This window comes from Chamaea fasciata, unplaced genomic scaffold (genome assembly GCF_029207755.1).
Source record: "Chamaea fasciata isolate MVZ Bird 193981 ecotype frontalis unplaced genomic scaffold, bChaFas1.0.hap1 SCAF_4, whole genome shotgun sequence".
In the NCBI taxonomy this organism is placed as follows: Eukaryota; Metazoa; Chordata; class Aves; order Passeriformes; family Sylviidae; genus Chamaea; species Chamaea fasciata.
Genome location: NW_027094089.1, coordinates 13,658,763 through 13,676,819, shown reverse-complemented (window position 1 = coordinate 13,676,819; position 18,057 = coordinate 13,658,763).

The following is an 18,057-nucleotide window of genomic DNA, read 5'->3' as shown; positions in this document are numbered from 1 at the left end:
GTAATTTTCTCCTGATTTCTTAAGGAATGGCACACATTTTCTGGGGATGAAGTACAGCTTACACGATTGGACACTGGCTGGATGAAAAAGAAATCCTGATTTTCTTCCAGGGCTTCTGTGTGTTGTGAGTCACTTCACTTCCCCATGCCTCTATTTCTAGCAGTGGAATGGATGATGTTATATCATTTTTAAAGCCCTTTTGAGATATCTTGATGAAAAGTGCATTGTCAAAAATAGGTAGTACCATGCATCTGCAAGTCCTTAGGGTTGTGGGATGTAAGTTAACTGTGTGCTGTGTTTGACAAAAGCCAAGCTCAGCAGTTCTCTCTCCTCTTGCATTAGGAAAACAATAAAAACTATCAACCTCCCTTCCTGAACTGAACTATCCTAATAATGTTTAATTTCTTTTTAAATGGAAACTGTACTCATAAGTCTCAGAATTTGTATTGAAACCTTAGAGATCTGATGCCAAATATGTTGAGATTAGTAAAAAAAAATCCAAAGATTTCAGTAGGGTCTGGACAAACCCCTCTTTTTTTTTCTTTTTTCTTTTTTTTTTTTTTTTTTTGTTTTTTTTTTTTTTTGTTTTTTTTGTTTGTTTGTTTGCTTTGTTTTGTTTTGTTTTCTTTCTTTCCTTTTTTTTTTGGGGGGTTGGAGATTTTTGTGTATGTTGGTGGGTTTCTTGGGGTTTTTTGGGGGGAGTTGGGTGTTTGGGGGTTTTTTTCTGTGAGAAGAGGGAGTGCAGGTTCTGTACTGACTAAATTATCTAAATGGAGATGTCTTCATGATGGAAATTATAAGATTACTTTGGAGATTTTTGCCAACAGCATTTGTGCTGGACAACATCCTGCTACTTAACTTTCCATCCTTTACTTGAAAACATTTTCAGAGGATTATGATTTTCCTCCTATAGTTTAACAGACTGCAAATAAAGAAAGAGGAAATGTCTCTTTCTGTATATAACATGAGACGTCTATTTGTAAAATTGTATAAATAGCGCACAATATATCTTTTCCTCAAAAAAAGTTCTGAAAGAAAATTAAAACATTTAACTTTCTTTTCTTAATTCTCAACTCTCTTAAAAAAAATAATCCAGCTCACCTCACTCTCAATTGCCTCGAAATATTCTCTAAAATTATCAATTTTCTTGCAGTTTAGCTAAAAGTCTGATTTAATTGACCTCAAAATTAAATTTTTATCTGTAGTGAAAAAAGGGCTTATTTTGTTTTAATAAAATTTATTAATATATTGGGGGAATTAGTTACATTCATTTTTCCCTAATATCCCCAACTGATATCCCAAAGCCATGGTGGCTGAAATATACATAACAATTACATGTGTGAGAATAAAATTTGTGGATATAGAGAAATGGAGAAATACACAAAAAAAATCTCAGAGACTTTGCATGTAAAATAACCAATCCAATCTTTTATATATATCAAAAATACATAGGCATTTTCCACAGAAATGGTATTAAAGATATATTGAAACATCAGAAACTTATTCTACCTTTTTTCTTTTTTAATTTTTTTTAATAATATTGTGCCCTTAATTGGAATTTGGTTGTCTCTAAGTTACATTTCTCTCTATGTGTTTTATCTACCTGATTATAGTTTGGTCCTACCTGAATATTCATCACATCAGATGCTCATGTTTGAATTATATTTTGTATATATACAAAATATATTTGTTGCTATGGGTTTTTTTAATGCTTCAATTCAATTTTTAATGTTCAATATCATCAATTCTTTCATCTGTGAATAAACTGTACAAAATCAAGTAAGTTTAGTCACATCATTATGATTTGAATCCTAAAAGTCATTGTCTTGCATTGGAATGTAAAATATAACTAATATATTCTATTACAATTCCCCAGCTGGGGAAGTGTTTTCTTTATCTTTTTCATGACCCATCCCTCATAATCCCGGGGGGATCTTCTGTTAATGGGCCAGCTATTAAAACCAGGTGGGGCAGTGTTCTTTATCTCTTCCATGATACATCCTCCTTTCAGGGGGATATCTGCTGTTAATGGGCCATTAAGGTTCACTGCCTGACAGATAAAATTATGTCATCCCATTGTCAGATGCTCCACTCAGCAGGAGGACCAAACATTCCTACCTGGATAAAAACCTGAGATTTAGAACATCAGGACAGCCTGTTTCCCACTGGATTCTGAGAGGAAAATGAACCCATCTCACCATTACTGAATCTCCAGAGGAAAACTACACTATTCTACAGGATCACTGCTTCAACAGAACTACATCGGTCACTCCAGGAGGACTTGATTGGACTGTTACCAACACACTGACCAACAGGGCGTCAGGTTGTATTCTGACTCTGTCAGTGTTCTTTTTTTCTTTTTGTTTCTTTTGTAGTACTACTATATTTTTATCTTAATTTTCGTAGTAAAGAACTGTTATTCCTATTCCCATATCTTTGCCTGAAAGCCCCTTCATTTCAAAATCATTATAATTTGGGGAGAGGGGGGTTACATTCTCCATTTCAAGGGAGGTTCCTGCCTTCCTTAGTAGACGCCTGTCTTTTCAGTCATAAAACATGCACTAGTGAGAGTGTTCTGGTAACTGGGTGTAGCTGTTTCGAAGAGCAGACAGGGTGTAACTTCTTCTGGGTGCTAAACTGATCTTCTCAACTCCTTCATGCATTGCTCCTGAAATCTTTATTTCTCAACATGCACATGTGTGTCTGTGTGTGTGACCACTCCGGTCCTTTCCTAAACTGAATTTTTTTAATGAATAAGTGAAGCTATGTCTAAAAAATATTCATTACTTTCAAATATTTGCTAACACATTATATTTGATATTTCACATTGCTTAAATTTTTCTTGTATTTCAGAAGTTAATCTTTGAATATTTTGTATTCATTTGTTTAAATATTTTGTATTCATTTGGCCTCCATGTTCCCCACTGATTTTTGTTTCTGGCTACGCTATGCATTTGTTAAAATAGATTTTTATAAGTTTAAATCAAAAAGAGAAGATATATATGCGTTTTTTTTTTCCCTTGGGGGCATCTGATTTAAAATCTGATTTAAAATTAGAGATTAGGGATTTCACACCATGAATAGTTGCATGGTTTATTTATTTCTTCTGAACACATTATAAATATCAAAAGTTCCTTCATTTTTACATTCTTGTGAGAATATTACAATTCTTAATTTCAAATATTTTCAAGGAGCGCAGTACTGTTTTAATATGTTTAAGACACTCAGGTAGCATTTTAGACCTCCTCAAGTAGTTATTGGTTACTAAATGCATCCAGTCATTTAACCCAGTGCCTGCAAAAAATTAATTTGGAATTTTAAGCCAGACTTTATCAATATTAACAATCAGCTGAGTTAACTCAGGATGGAAAAGTTTATGATGAAAATAGGAAGATGTTTTTGAAAGAATGGGTTTCCCTGAACATTACTGCTTTACATGGACTTCCTCTTGGTGCAATTTTTCTGCAGAAACTTGGGGTTTCATCAGATCTGTATGTAGCATTTTCTTGCTACATTTGTGGAGTCAAAGCCCCTTGAACCGCTGAAACTCTGCAAACACTTCCAACTACTGTCTGAGGGGTTTGTCTTTCATGTGACAAAAAAACCTTTTAGGTAATCAAGCCACTCTACAAAATGCAGAGGCTTTCCTCAACATGGAAAACAAAGATGCCTTTTCTACAACTCCTAAAGAATTTACTGAGAGTTCACAAACAGATCCACAAATAGATCTGGAGATAAAGACACTCTCTTCTATTAGCACTGAAGGGTTGTTTGAAACTTTTTTTTTTCTATTAATAAAACCACCAGCCTACAAAACAAAGCTTTGGTCCCTTGTTCTTCTGACAGACTGTAGAGTTTGTTTGTTTAGACTTCATTCAATCTTGTGAAATTCGCAAGTTTGAAATCACATTATATGCAGAAAAAAAATAAAAATAATAAAAAAGTATTTTCCTTGATATTTACAAATTAGCTGCTATTCAGGTAGAAATAATACGCTTTTTGTTATCATGTTGGTTTCATAGACGAAACCTTAACAATCAACTTATGAAATTAATCCTTTTTACACCAATGTCCCCAAAAGGAGAATCACTTTTTAGTAAAAGCACTGGATATGTATGTTATTCCAGATTCTGGTATAAAAACCCTGAATTAACTTGTATAATCCTGAATCTACAATATTTTCTCTTCTGAGAAGTCTTTTACAAACCTAAAATCATTAGTGTCTGTTCTGTGTCTAGGTAATGCAAGAATTAGAACAGCATAATACTAATAGAGATATTAGCCTTCTTTAAAAGTTTCAAAGCTTTCTGGGAAATGTATGTTTACATTGGATTAAAACAAACTCTTCTCCTCCTCTCCTGTTGGAAGGCCTACCTTTTACAAAAATAAATAATACTTGTTGATCCAAAATGTTACTGTGCAGTCAGGAAGAATTTCCTGGCAAAAGGGAAAGCAGGAACCTGGATTTCCTGCACCATGACAAGCTTCAGACCAGTTTGCCATTTTGTACGGTGCTTAATCCAGTTTTACTATCAGGATAATTAGGACATGTAGACTTTCAGCTGAGATAACTCAGTAGAGCTCCACTTATCACTGAAATCTGGTCCCATGCCAGCTTACATCAACTTGAAGATACGGCCTTCAGGTGACAAGTCGTTAGAGGCAACTTATTCCCATGGCACAGGGAGTCCTGGCCATTAGCAGAAAATTTAATGCTATTGACTGGTATTACATTTCTCAGATTATACTTGTGTTATGAGATTAGTTATTATAAATCATTTGAAACAGCCATATAAGTACGTCTGGAGTGGTATGCTCTGGAAACCTAATCAATATAGGGTCACATGAAACAGTGAGGAACAGAAGAGTACAGGAAAACTTAAATAATTCTGCGTAATCATTGGAATCATGGGGTGGATATCACATAAATAAAACCCCCATATGTAAGCATGTTTGGGTTTTTTTGTGTTTGTTTTTTTGTTTTTTTGTTTTTTTGTTTTTTGTCCTGGCTGTCAAGAGGCTGGGCTGCTCATGTACCTGACTTAATTTTCAAACCTATGTTTGACTCTCAACTTGTTTGACATGTGAACTATCAGTGTTCCTTTTTTAACAACTTTCTCAGACTTATCAGGGAACACGTATGAGGTCTGTGACTATTGTCACGATCCGCTCACACTAGCGGGGTTTGTGATGGCTCATTTTAGGGATCTCAGAGGGCAAAAGACACAACGGGGGACAAACTCAGTTTATTCAATCACAAATGCACCTTTATTTAGTGCCAACAAATGCGATAATGGGGAGAGAAAAAGAGAATAGTAAGAAAGACAGAAAAGAGGGGAAGGGGGTTATAGCTACCAACATGTAGGGTCGAGTCCTCGAGGCTTTTGAAGATGCCTATAGACGCGAGTTTCTCCAGTGGGGTGATCACAAAAGTGAGCGGGGGTCTCCAGGGTTTTTATAGTCCTCTCCGAAGCGACAGGCAGTTGGCCAAACAGGTGGGGGAAATCATTGCAGTGTGTTCATTTAGAGAACCCAGAACAAGTCGGTCGTCAGCAGGTACAGCGTCAACCAGTACAAGTCAACAGGCACAGTCACTTCACCGTGACTTGCCCATTGTTTCTGCTCAGGTTCTGATGTTCCGATATGGGTGCTGGGTTTTTCCATCAAACACACCTGCAGGAAGCACTTGGCCAACATCCCACCTCAGCCAGGCCAGAACTCCTGTATTGAGATTTTAAAGTCCCTTTTAGGGGTCTCAGTCTCTGTCCTTGACGATGGTCATGAGGCAGATGAGGGATCTTCAGACCGTCTCTTACAACTATTTAGCTGCCTTTCTGCCATCATCTCACTGCAAGCTGCAAGTCCTCTAAAGGTTGGTTTTTCCAACACAGCCATTGACTGCAGAAAGAATCAGTTTGTGGCTAGTAAAATCTAGAGGGGTTTGAATCAGCTGAACTCAGGTTGTGTTCAACTGTTGCATAAGTTTATGATGTGGATCTTTTCGGGGAGTTTGGAGGAGAACTAATCTGAGCCACTGACGCACTTCTGCCCCTTCACTAGGTATCTACAAAACTGTGATATGGCAGTATAGCAAAAAGGAAGCCCTGAATTCCGCTTTAGTCATAGAATCACTTAGGTTGGAAAAGCCCTCTAAGACCATTGAGTCCTACCATTAACCTACCATTGCCCAGCCCATCTCCAACCCATGTCCCCAAGTGCCACATCCACACTGTTTTTAAATCCCTCCAGGGATGGAGACTCCACCATTGCCCTGGGAAGCTGTGCCAGGCCTGGACAAACCTTTGAGTGAAGAATTTTTCCCTAATATCCAATCCAAACCTCACCTGACACAATGTGAGTCTATTTCCTCTCCTCCTGTCCCTGTTCCCTTGGAGCAGAACCCAATCCCCCCTGGCTGTCCCCTCCTGTCAGGGAGTTGTGCAGAGCCAGGAGGTCCCCCCTGAGCTTCCTTTTCTCCAGGCTGAGCCCTTTTCCCAGCTCCCTCAGCCACTTCTCAGCAGCAATGGAGGGTTTTGCTCCAGACCCTTCCCCAGATCATCCCCATTATACATTTCCTGACTTCCACAATTACTGATTTATCAGATCAAATATTTCTTGATAATTCAGTTATTCCCACCTACCCAATAATTCCCCACCAGTGTCATTTTCATTAATTCCACAGCTTTTAAGCACTGATGTGTTAGGGTCTATTTATCTGATTACCAAGGAACTACAGCCAGGGTCATGGTCTCCCTCCTGGCATGGATAAGGTGGAATGAGTGACAGCTCATAAAGAATCTGGAAGCCAGAGTTTATAAAAGAACCAGAAAGATCTGTGCTTGACATGAATCAATTGTCTCACATGCCCACTTGCTTGATTCTTGGATGTGTTCTTCCACCAGAATCTTCACCTTCTTTCTGAAGCTCATTTTTTTCCTTTTGTGCCTTTTTTTTTTCTATATATTTCTATATTTCAGGGGTTTTTTTTAATTTTTGGCACCATGTCTTCTTCCCAAACCCACAGTCCACAGTTTTCCAGTTCTTCTGTGTGAAGAAGCACATGACATGAACAGACTACAGACTGGTGGATTTGCCTTAGGTCTCCTTATATGCAGGAGGATTCAAGTGCAACTTCTATTTTTTCTAGGAGTTATCGAAAGCTACAACCAGCCTGTACCATGTGCAGCTAGAAACTGCCTTTTAAACTGTGAGTTTAAAAGCTAATTTTGGGTATTGTTCAGGCATATATGAATGTGTGTGTGTATGTGTGTAAATATACTCAATTTTTTATCACCTGTATTCACAGTGCAAGACCTAGTTTTTTCATCTGTGTAGACTTCCAATAGAAAAATATCAGAATTTGATATCACAGAGGATAAAGTGAAAACTTCCAAAGAACTCTAGGAGCTTATTCCTTTGAGAAAGATTGAAAATATACATAAAGACATGGAGTAAAATAAGATTAATAATAAGATTAATTTGAGATTGCAAAGGTTTAGTTTTCCACTATGAACCAAATAGTAAAGAAAAGATACAAATATAACATTGTAAGGTGCAAATGGAACATTACAAGAAACAAATGGAACCAGTTTAAATACCTTTAAAGAAAAACAGCAAAAAAGAGATGTTTTGTTAGCTCATACATGACTCATAGATGGCTCATGGGCTCTGGCCTGAGCCATATCATAACATTACAAGCTAGACTCAGATCTGCTAAGGTGCAGCAGCAGATCCTGTGCTGTGTAGCAGCACCATCTTTGGGTGCTAATAAGACCATGTGCCAGTGCAGAGATAGGAGTATGTGCATACTCACATATTTGGAGCCATATGCTCAAGTTCTTTCTGTTTTGTTCTGTTTTCCCCCAAAGAGCACAATTCTTCCCTCTTTTCTAGTCAGCCATTTTTACTGACATAAGTGGCTTATTGTGCGTTCTGATCTCTCCTTCCAGTTTCAGAGCCTTTCTTCTTGAGAAGTCACAGAAATGCAAAGGTTAAGTACTTTCCCTGAGCAGAGAGGCACTAGAGATACTTGAAAACTGTCAACAACTTCAGTAGGAATCTTCTTTTCACAGTGAAGGACCCTGCATGTCAAAGCAAGCTGTTCAGCAGCTTGGATTCAGCCTAGTTGATCCAGTCTGTTTACCTCTTAGGATCCTTTTCAGAGGATGGGTGTTTGTTCTGCAATTAATGCTGACCTGCACTTAAAATGCTTCCAGGTAGTTCAGGTGTGCAATTCACTCCATTGTTACACTGAACATCATGCCAAAATGCTCAGTGAAAGTGTGGTTCTATCAGAGAAAGGCACCCTGCTTCTCAACACGGCTTATTCTGATTTCCAAACCAGCAAAAAGTATTTCCACTCCCACTAAGTTGTAGTCCAATTATTATGGAAACCACTGCACTTTCTAGGATAAAGGTGATAGACTTTTTCTCTTTTACTCTCATATTCTATCCAAAGGGTTTTAGACCCTGATCTGGCTCAAGAATATTCCTCAAATATGTGAATTACTGTGTACCATTTTGGAACTCAAAGCATGAGTATTTTCTTAGGTAATTGTACTAGTTTGAAATTAAACCAGTGGGAGATCATAAGTCAGAATTATAATTATATAGGGAAAAAATTAAAATAAATAAATAAATGTAGTAGTACAAGAACACTGACAAAGACAGAATACAACTTGACACCCTATGGTGGTAGCAGTCAAAGCAGAGTGGTTCTGTTGAAGCGGTGATCCTGTAGAAATAATGTGTCTGAAGATCCAGCAGTAATTCTTGTCCTCTGGGAGTCCAGTAGGTAAGCGCTGCTCTGGTGTTCAAAGTCTCAGCTTATATCCAGGCTGGAATGCTTGGTTCCTCCCTCTGGGCGGAGCATCCCACAATGGGATGGTGAGTCATGTGATAAGGCCTGACGAGCCCATTAACAGGAGATAGTCCAGGAGGGGGTTATCTGTGAGTCATGTGGCAAGGTGCTGATGGGCCTACTAACAGAAGATAATCCAGAGTGGAGGAGGCAGGGAGCACTGCCTCACTTGGTTTTAACAGTTCATGAAGATGGTGATAGAATATACTTCAACTCAGGACATTATTTACTCTTTATTTTATTGCCATCTACATTATCTCAAATCAATACTTTTTAAAACTTTACGCACACACATACATATATACAATGAAAACTTGCACACAGTTTTCACTTAAAATAAGGTTTCTCTGTGGTACACAGTGGATTTTTTTCATTTTTTTGCGTAACTCACCAAGTGTAACTAGGTCTTTGAGCAAAGACAATTCCACGGATGGGTTTGTCCTTGCTTGAGGTGGGATTAATCTAAACAGTTTTTCTTAATATACTTCTCATGCATACAACAGGGACTTTATTTCTATTTACTGTGTGCAAGGATTCAGACTGGGCAGGACTAGCTTGATTGATATACTCTTGGGTATTGACTATCTAGGTGGCTTTTGCTAAGTTTAGTTCTTAATTTTTGAAGGTCCCTCCGCCAAGCGCCTTAAGGGTGGTTTTAAGCAGTTCATTGCAGCGTTCCACTTTCTTGGCAGCTGGTGCATGATAAGGGATATCGTATATCTATTCGATTTCGTGTTCTCTGGCTTAAGTGTTTATGAGGCTATTTTTGAAATGAGTCCTGTTGTTTGACTCAATTTTCTTAGGTGTGTCATGACTCTATAGGTCTTGCTTTTCCAGGCTCAAGAAGGTGATCTGGGCAGTGGCATGAGGCACAGGGTAGGTTTCCAGCTATCTAGTGGTTGCTTTTACCATGGTGAGCACGTAGCGTTTACTTTGGTGGGTTTGGGGAGGGGTGATGTAGTTAATTTGCTAGGCTTTTTTATACTTATACTTCAGCCGTTCTTTACTATACCACAGAGGCTTCACCCACTTGGCTTGTTTGATTGCAGCGCAGGTTTCGCAGTCATGGATAGCTTGGGTGATGCTGTTTATAGTAATGTTTACTCTTCAGTCACGAGCTTATCGATATGTTGCATTTCTCTTTTGATGACCAAAGGCATCATGAGCTCAACAAGCTAGGAATAATTCTCTTTTGTGTTGCCAGTCTAGATTAGCTTGTGATACTTTCACTTTGGCAGCTTGATTCACTTGCTCGTTGTTATGATGTTTTTTATTAGTCTGACTTTTGGGTACGTGCGCATTTACATGTCGAACTCTCACGGTTAGCCTTTTTACTCAGGTGGTGATGTTTTGCCAAATCTTAGTGGCCCAGATGGGTTTCTTTCTGCGCTGGCAGTTGGTTTTTTTCGAGCGGTTCAGCCATCTCCATAGAGCATTAGCTACCATCCACGAGTCAGTGTAGAGATAGAGCTTCGGCCACTTCTCTCTTTCAGCAATATCCAAAGCCAGCTGGATGGCTTTAAGCTCTGTGACTTGATTCACTTTCTTTTTCGGTAGCTTGTGCAACTTGTCGTGTGGGGCTTTATACGGCAGCTTTCTATTTTTGGTTAGTACTCACAATTTGGTAGGAACTGTTGGTGAAAAGGGCATATTTTCTTTTACTCACTGGTAGCTTGTTGTATGGGGGGGCTTGTTCAGCTTGTGTTACTTGTTCTTCCTTTTCTTCAGAGGATAATCTAAAGGTCACATTTTCAGGCTAGTTTGTTATGATTTTCAGAATCCCAGGGCGATTCAGTTTTCTAATATGGGCGCGCTGCATGATAAGGGCGATCTATTTGCTCCACGTGGTGTTGGTGGCGTGATGTGTGGTAGGAACTTTTTTTTTAACATCTACCTCAGCACTGGTAGTTGGGGTGCCAGAAGCAGCTGTGCTTTAGTACCAATCACCTCTGAGGTGGCTTAGACTCTTTTATAGGCGGCTAAGATGTTTTTTTCTGTGGGAGTGTAGTTGGCTTCGGATCCTCTGTAGCTTCGGCTCTAGAATTTCAGTGGTCGTCTCCAAGTCTCACCCAGCACTTTCTGCCAAAGGCTCTAGGACAGACTATGTCTCTTGGCTGCAGAGTAAAGCACATTCTTCACCTCTGATCCCGTCCTGACTGGGTCAAGGGCTACCGCATGAGCAATTTCTTGCTTGGTCTGGGCGAAACCTTGCTGCTGTTCTGGGCCCCAGTGGAAATCGTTCTTCTTGCGGGTAACCAGGTAGAGAGGGCTCACGATTTGGCTATACTCGGGAATGTGCATCCTCCAGAAGCCTATGGCACCTAGGAAAGCTTGTGTTTCTTTCTTGTTGGTTGGTGGAGACATTGCAGTGATTTTATTGATGACTTCGGTGGGATTCTGACGCCGTCTATTTTGCTACTTCATTTTCAGGAACTGGATCTCTCGAGCAGGTCCCTTGACTTTGTTTTTTTTGATGGCGAAGCTAGCTTTTAGGAGAATCTGAATGATGTTATCTCTTTTCTCAAAGACTTTTGTTGTGGTGTTTCCCCACACGATAATATCGTCAATGTATTGCAGGTGTTTTGGAGCTTCACTCTTTTTTAGTGCAGCCTGGATCAGTTTATGGCAAATGGTGGGACTGTGTTTCCACCCCTGGGGCAGTCGGTTCCAGGTGTACTGCATGCCCCTCCAGGTGAAGGCAAACTGAGGCCTGCATTTTGCTGCCAGAGGAATGGAGAAAAAGGCATTTGCAATATCAATGGTCGCATACCATTTTGCTGCCTTGGATTCCAGCTCATACTGAAGCTCCAACATGTCTGGTACAGCAGTGCTCAGTGGTGGCGTGACTTCATTCAGGCCACGGTAATTCACTGTCAGTTTCCATTCTCCACTGGACTTCTGCACTGGCTACACAGGGCTATTAACGGGTGAACAAGCCTTGCTGACCACCCCTTGGCTCTCTAGCTCACGAATTATTTTATGGATAGGGACCACAGAGTCTTTGTCAGTGCAATATTGCTGATGGTGCACTGTTGCTCGGGCGATCGGCACCTGCTGTTCTTCAATTTTAAGTAGTCCCACAGCAGAGGGGTCATTTGAGAGTCCAGGCAAGGTACTCAGTTGTCTGATGCCTTCTGTCTCTAGAGCAGCTATGCCAAAAACCCAGCGGTATCTTTTTGGGTCTTTGAAATACTAATTTCTGAGATAGTCTATGCCTAAAATGCATGGGGCCTCTGGACCAGTCACAATGGGGTGTTTTTGCCATTTGTTTTTGATTAAACTTACTTTAGTTTTTAGTACAGTCAGCTCCTGGGATTTTCCTGTCACTGCAGAAATGGAAATGGGTTCCACTCCCACATACTTTGACGGCATCAGAGTACACTGAGCACTGGTATCAACCAGAGTCGTATATATTTGTGGGTCAGATGTGCCAGGCCATCGGATCTACACAGTCCAATAGATGCGGTTATCCCTTTCCTCTACCTGGCTAGAGGCAGGGCCCCTCTAATTCTGGTCATGGTGTACATTGCTCTCCTCCGGTGAATATGCTCTTGAGGTCCTTTCAAAAGGATCAGTCATATAATCATTTTTATACTTTCTGGTGTTTTGTTCTTGAGAGACCAGAGGAGAATTGACTCTAGCTGGGCTTCTTGTGGTAGTTGTCCTTTTTCTTAGTTTACGAACTTGGGCTGCTAAGGAGGAGGTGGGTTTTCCATCCCACTTCCTCATGTCTTCTCTATGCTCTTGAAGGAAAGACCAGAGGTTACCTCGTGGAGTGTATCTTCTCTCCCTGATTGGGGAACGCCTGCTCCTGATTGTAGACACTCTTGTTGGTTCTGGAGAGATGTGGTAAATTCCTTCCTGAAGTTCCTTTTTCAGTTTCTGATGGGTCTCTTCAATCACGCTTCGGACTTCCTCAGCCAGCTGTGTCTCCACAGACGAGACATGGGTACGAAACGGGGCAGTGACAGTGTCTTCATAGATTCTTAGTTTATTGACCAAGACGCCCACTCTGTCTTCACTTTCCTTCTATTGCAGCATTGCCAGGTAACGGGAGTACATTTATGGTCTAAGACGTGCAAATCTCAACCACATATGAGATGTACACTGGACATCAACTGGGCTTTTAGGAAATCTCTCATTTTCTGAGAAAATGATCTCCAGCACGGCCAGTTCCCTCAGGCATCAGATACTTTGTTCCACCGTGCTCTATTTTCTTTGGTGCACCTGGCGGTCTTCTTTGCAAAGGTATCTATACTTTACACTTGTCAGCAGTCGCCGCCAGAGGCTGAGAGTTTCTTGGGTTCTCCCAATCCCCTGGTCAATGACCACATCCCGGGACAGGGATCCCAGATGCTTGGCCTCACTTCTGTCCAGAATGGTGTCATTGGCTGCAGCATCCCAGATGCAGAGCAGCCAGGTCAGGATGGACTCATTTGTCTGGCAGGTGAATTTCTTCTGCAGGTCACGCAGCTCACCCAGGGATAGAGAACAAGTGATGATTTCTGGCTCTGCCTCTTCTGCTGGGTGCGAAGGTCCTGCCACCTCCTCGTCAGTCACTATGCGGGCTGATTTGCTTTTAGATTTCTTCTTCTGAACAGGGGCAACTGTTACTGGCTTAGGCTGTTCTGGTTTGGTAACTGTTTGTGCAGAGATGCTGAGGGCACATTTGGTTTCTTCCTCCTCTGTGACAGTCTATGTAGACACGGATGCTGTTGTTTTGCTTCTTGTTTCTTTCTCCTCTGGGTCAGTCTGCATAGACATGGATGCTGTTGCTTTGCTTTTGGTTCTTTTCTCCTCTGTGACAGTCTGCGTAGACATGGATGCTGTTGCTTTGCTTGCATTCTTTCTTTTCCTTCTGAGGATGATGTGCCATACCAAGTGTTCTGACTCTAAGCATGGTACAGGCTGTGCAGAAGAGATAAATCAGAACCAACAAAAACACTATACTATCCTTGACATCTAGAGAGAACTTAACATTTTTAAAAACGGCTGTGCCTGACCTGAAAGGCTGGAAGAAACTACTCTCTACTCTTCCCACCAGCAGCAGGGAGCAATTGTTGAGGAGGTCCCAGACATATCAGCCCAGACTAGGATAGGTAAACAAAATTGAGTATATATTCTGAATTATATGCATTGCCTCGCAGGTTATCATGCAATAAACATATTAAACCAATAAAGCAATTCTCATACCATTCCCTGGTCTCGACAGGAGTAATATGACAGGCAGGTAGTTCCCCATGTGAGGGAAAATATAGAGAGCAAGATGCAATACTCATATAGACAAGCCAAGCACCACGGTGAATACTTTTCTTGTTAATACAAAATTGTAACTCTGACTTTCTCTCGGGTCGTGCCGCATGTTGGGTGCCAAAATATGTACTAGTTTGAAATCAAACCAGTGGGAGATCGTAAGTCAGAATTGTAATTATACAGGGAAAAAATTAAAATAAATAAATAAATGCAGTAGTACAAGAACACTGACAAAGACAGAATACAACTTGACACCCTATGGTGGTAGCAGTCAAAGCAGAGTGGTTCTGTTGAAGCAGTGATCCTGTAGAAATAATGGGTCTGAAGATCCAACAGTAGCTCTTGTCCTCTGGGAGTCCAGTAGGTAAGCGCTGCTCTGGTGTTCAAAGTCTCAGCTTATATCCAGGCTGGAATGCTTGGTTCCTCCCTCTGAGTGGAGCATCTCACAATGGGATGGTGAGTGATGTGATAAGGACTGATGGGCCCATTAACGGAAGATAATCCAGAGTGGGGGAGGCAGGGAGCACTGCCTCACCTGGTTTCAACAGTTCATGAAGATGGTGATAGAATATACTTCAAAACAGTACAGTAATAATCCCCAAAAACATGCACACCAAAGTCGGTTCCATTATAAGATTGTTTTTAAATAGATATTATTTCTTCAATAATAAATAATTACTTACACAAGTAGTCTAACACAATTAAATAATTTTTTTATTTAAGTGTTGCATTTTGAGTTGCTACAAGACAATCTTCCTTGAATTTTAACTAGGTCATCCACCATGTCTTATCATTTTTATATTAACATTTTAACAGATAATATAACAAATTAAAACATTTTTTATTTATTACTATCTTAAGATAAAATCATAAAATGATTTGGGTTTGAAGGGAGCTTTAAAGGCCATCGACACCAAACTCCTGCCATGAAAATGGACACCTTCAACTAGATCAGTTAACTCAGAGTCCTATTCCAAACCAACCTTGAATGTTTCAAGGGTTGGATCATCCACCACCTCTCCAAGCAACTTGTTCCAGTGCTCCCCCACCTCACCATAAAAAAATTTCTTCTTATGTCCAGTCTGATAACATCAGCCAATGAAATAGTATGAGTTATTAATTCAAGAAATGCCCATTTTTGCTACAGATAGATGGTGGTGGCAAGGCAGGAACCTTCCTTTCCAATGCTTTACATTATTTCTGAATGGAGTTTAGCTCCTATTGGGCCAAACACTTTCCCTGTTTCTTGGTCAAGTCGGCTGAGTTTGCATTTATATCCATACCAAATGTCAAATATAATATCTAACATATTTTCCACATGTGACCTAGGAAATGGATGTCATTACTGTCAGCAGAGACAACCTGAAACTCAACTCATATTCCTGCTTTGTCCAGGACCATTTTAGATAACTTAAAATATCTGCCTGAGATGTTTTCATGGATTTGGTAGATGTTGCACAGGTCCAAGGGGACTAAGGTTTCCTGTAATCATTCCTTAGCAGCAATGAAGATGTTGTGATCCCCTTCTCATCTCCAGCCATATTCCCATCCCTGGAATTGTTCAAATCTAGGCTGGGCAGGACTTGAAGCAACTTGGTCTGGTGGAAGAGGATTGGAACTAGATTGTCCTGGAGGTCACACCTCCCACCCAAACCATTCTAGGATTCCATTAAAGTATTTCATCTGTGTTTTTAAAGTAAAATTTCTTTAATTCTTGTGGGTTGCTGTTAGTAGAGTAGAGTACTTACATGGTTGCTATTAGTAGAGTATAAGTTTCTATTTATCACAACACTGGGAGATATTAGAAGGGAACAACGAAAATCAAATTGCCCTTCAATTGCCTCTTGTCTTCTTCCTTCCTCTGAATATTACAATGTCTGATTTAATTTTCTGCAGATCAAGATTTATATCATAGACTAAGGTCCCAGTGTTCAGTGCACAGGGAAGAAGAGGTAAGACTATTTAGAAGGAGATCTTTAGTCAGCCAGCAAGACGGAAAAAGAATAGCCAAGAATTTCCCAATGGTGTTTCTGCACATTGAGCAGGTAACAAATCTAAACCTCTCTCAGATGTTTTTCTCTATATTTGAAGGAGACTCTTCTGCTCACAGGGAAGCTGCAGTTGACAGTGTTCTTCTGCAGGGAGATGTCTGTGATCTCTCCTTCAATCATTTGAACAAGATACCTGCCTCTCCATTTCAAAGCAGGTAGGGGAGAAGGGAAGAGAACAGCTCGTGAGTCAGAGACTCTCAAAGTGAGAAGGGGAAAACCCTAGACTCAGTATAGAGCCTGCTCTTGGAGATAGATATCCCTGGCATCTGCTAACTGTTCTGAGCAGAGGTGTGTTTCCACCCAACAAACTAGAAATTGTTGGCCCAGAAAAAGCCTAAAGTTTATGAAGTTTAAGGCATTCTCCTTTGTGGGAAAAGAAGATTTTCAGGTTTGTTTAAAAAAATAAAAAAAAGAAGGGGGAAAAAAGAGCATTTTACCTGTAATAGTGTCTTGGTTTGGGAAGACAGGTATCTGCCAGGTAATAAAAAAAACCCAAACAAACTGCAGTTTCCTTTGGGATGGAGAGTGTAAACCCCCCCACCCCACTCCTTTTTTTTTTCTTTTTCAATTATAAATTACAATCAGAGGCTTTTAGGCAAAGATTTGGGAAATAGGAATAGCAGTTCTTTACTAGTATGCATTACAAAGCAAACAAACACAAAAAAAACCCACCAAACAACTACAGCATTAATAACAAAAGAAAAACAGTACCGAAAACCTTGAGGGCTTTGTTTCACAAAACCCAGGGCAGTTTGGTTTTGGTGTCCCTGCAGGATCCTCAGAGCACCAAGCTGAAACAGTGGAAAAGTCTCGGGCTGGTAGCTGGGATGGCAGGGTGTCCCGGCAGGCAGGGGTGGGATGTCCCGGCAGCGCAGGGGGTGCAGGGTCACACTGTAGCAAGAGGAGCAGCGCTGAAGAAGCCGAAGGCGAGGCAGGATTGGCCCTGCTCCCGCAGGTGGCAGAGAAAACTCAGGATTCAGGCCGAACCGGTGATAGTAGATTTCCCAGGACTGGATCCCTTTGGCCACAGTGAAACTCTTCCAGCCAGCAACAGCCGTTCTCTCTCTCCCCCAACGCCGAAAAAAGAAGAGCCTGCAGCTGCCTCAAGCTCTGTCTTTTACCTGCATTATCTCCCCCTTCCACCTTTGTCCACCTCTTTGTTTCGGTTAAGTACTCTCAAGTATCCAACACTTGGTCTCCTTGGTAACTTATGGGGAAAAAATTCTTTAGAGAAAGAAGGAACAAACCTAACCCCCAACAAATAGTCATGGAGTAAAGAAACACATTTAAGACATTAGTGCTTAGGAAATTGTCTGACTTTTTCAATCCATAAAACACTTTAGAATGGGAAGTACCCTTGCTAGTATTAAAGAATTATCTACCAAGAAGAGCTCTAGATCAATAATTAAGAGAGTTGGGTTTCTGTCTAGCTCAGGAGCCTTGGCAAAGGAGTCAATGGCGACATTGCTGCTTCAACATTGTTCTGAAGAGAACCACAAACTTCAAGCCAAGACACACTGGGTCAAAAATCATAAATTCACTCAGTCCCGTATTCTGATGGAGAAATTGCTAGAATAGAGCACAAACAAGACTCAACCCCTATGAAAGAAGTCTCAGTATCATTTCAGACTGCTCTACTTCCTAGCAATGTATTTTCTGAATAAGAATGAGAGATGACTCAAGGCACACTCCTAGCCTCCTACCAGAGCTACCTCAAACAGAATATTTAAAATATTAAGAATATTCAGTCCCAGTGAGTGTAGTGATTTTTTTATTGCAGTACATGATACCCTTCCTTCTGCCTAGAAACAGAATTCCTTGCTTGTGTTATATGCTCTATACTGATAACAGATGGTGGTAATTTTTTCTGTTGAATAGTCTCTTTTTTTTTTT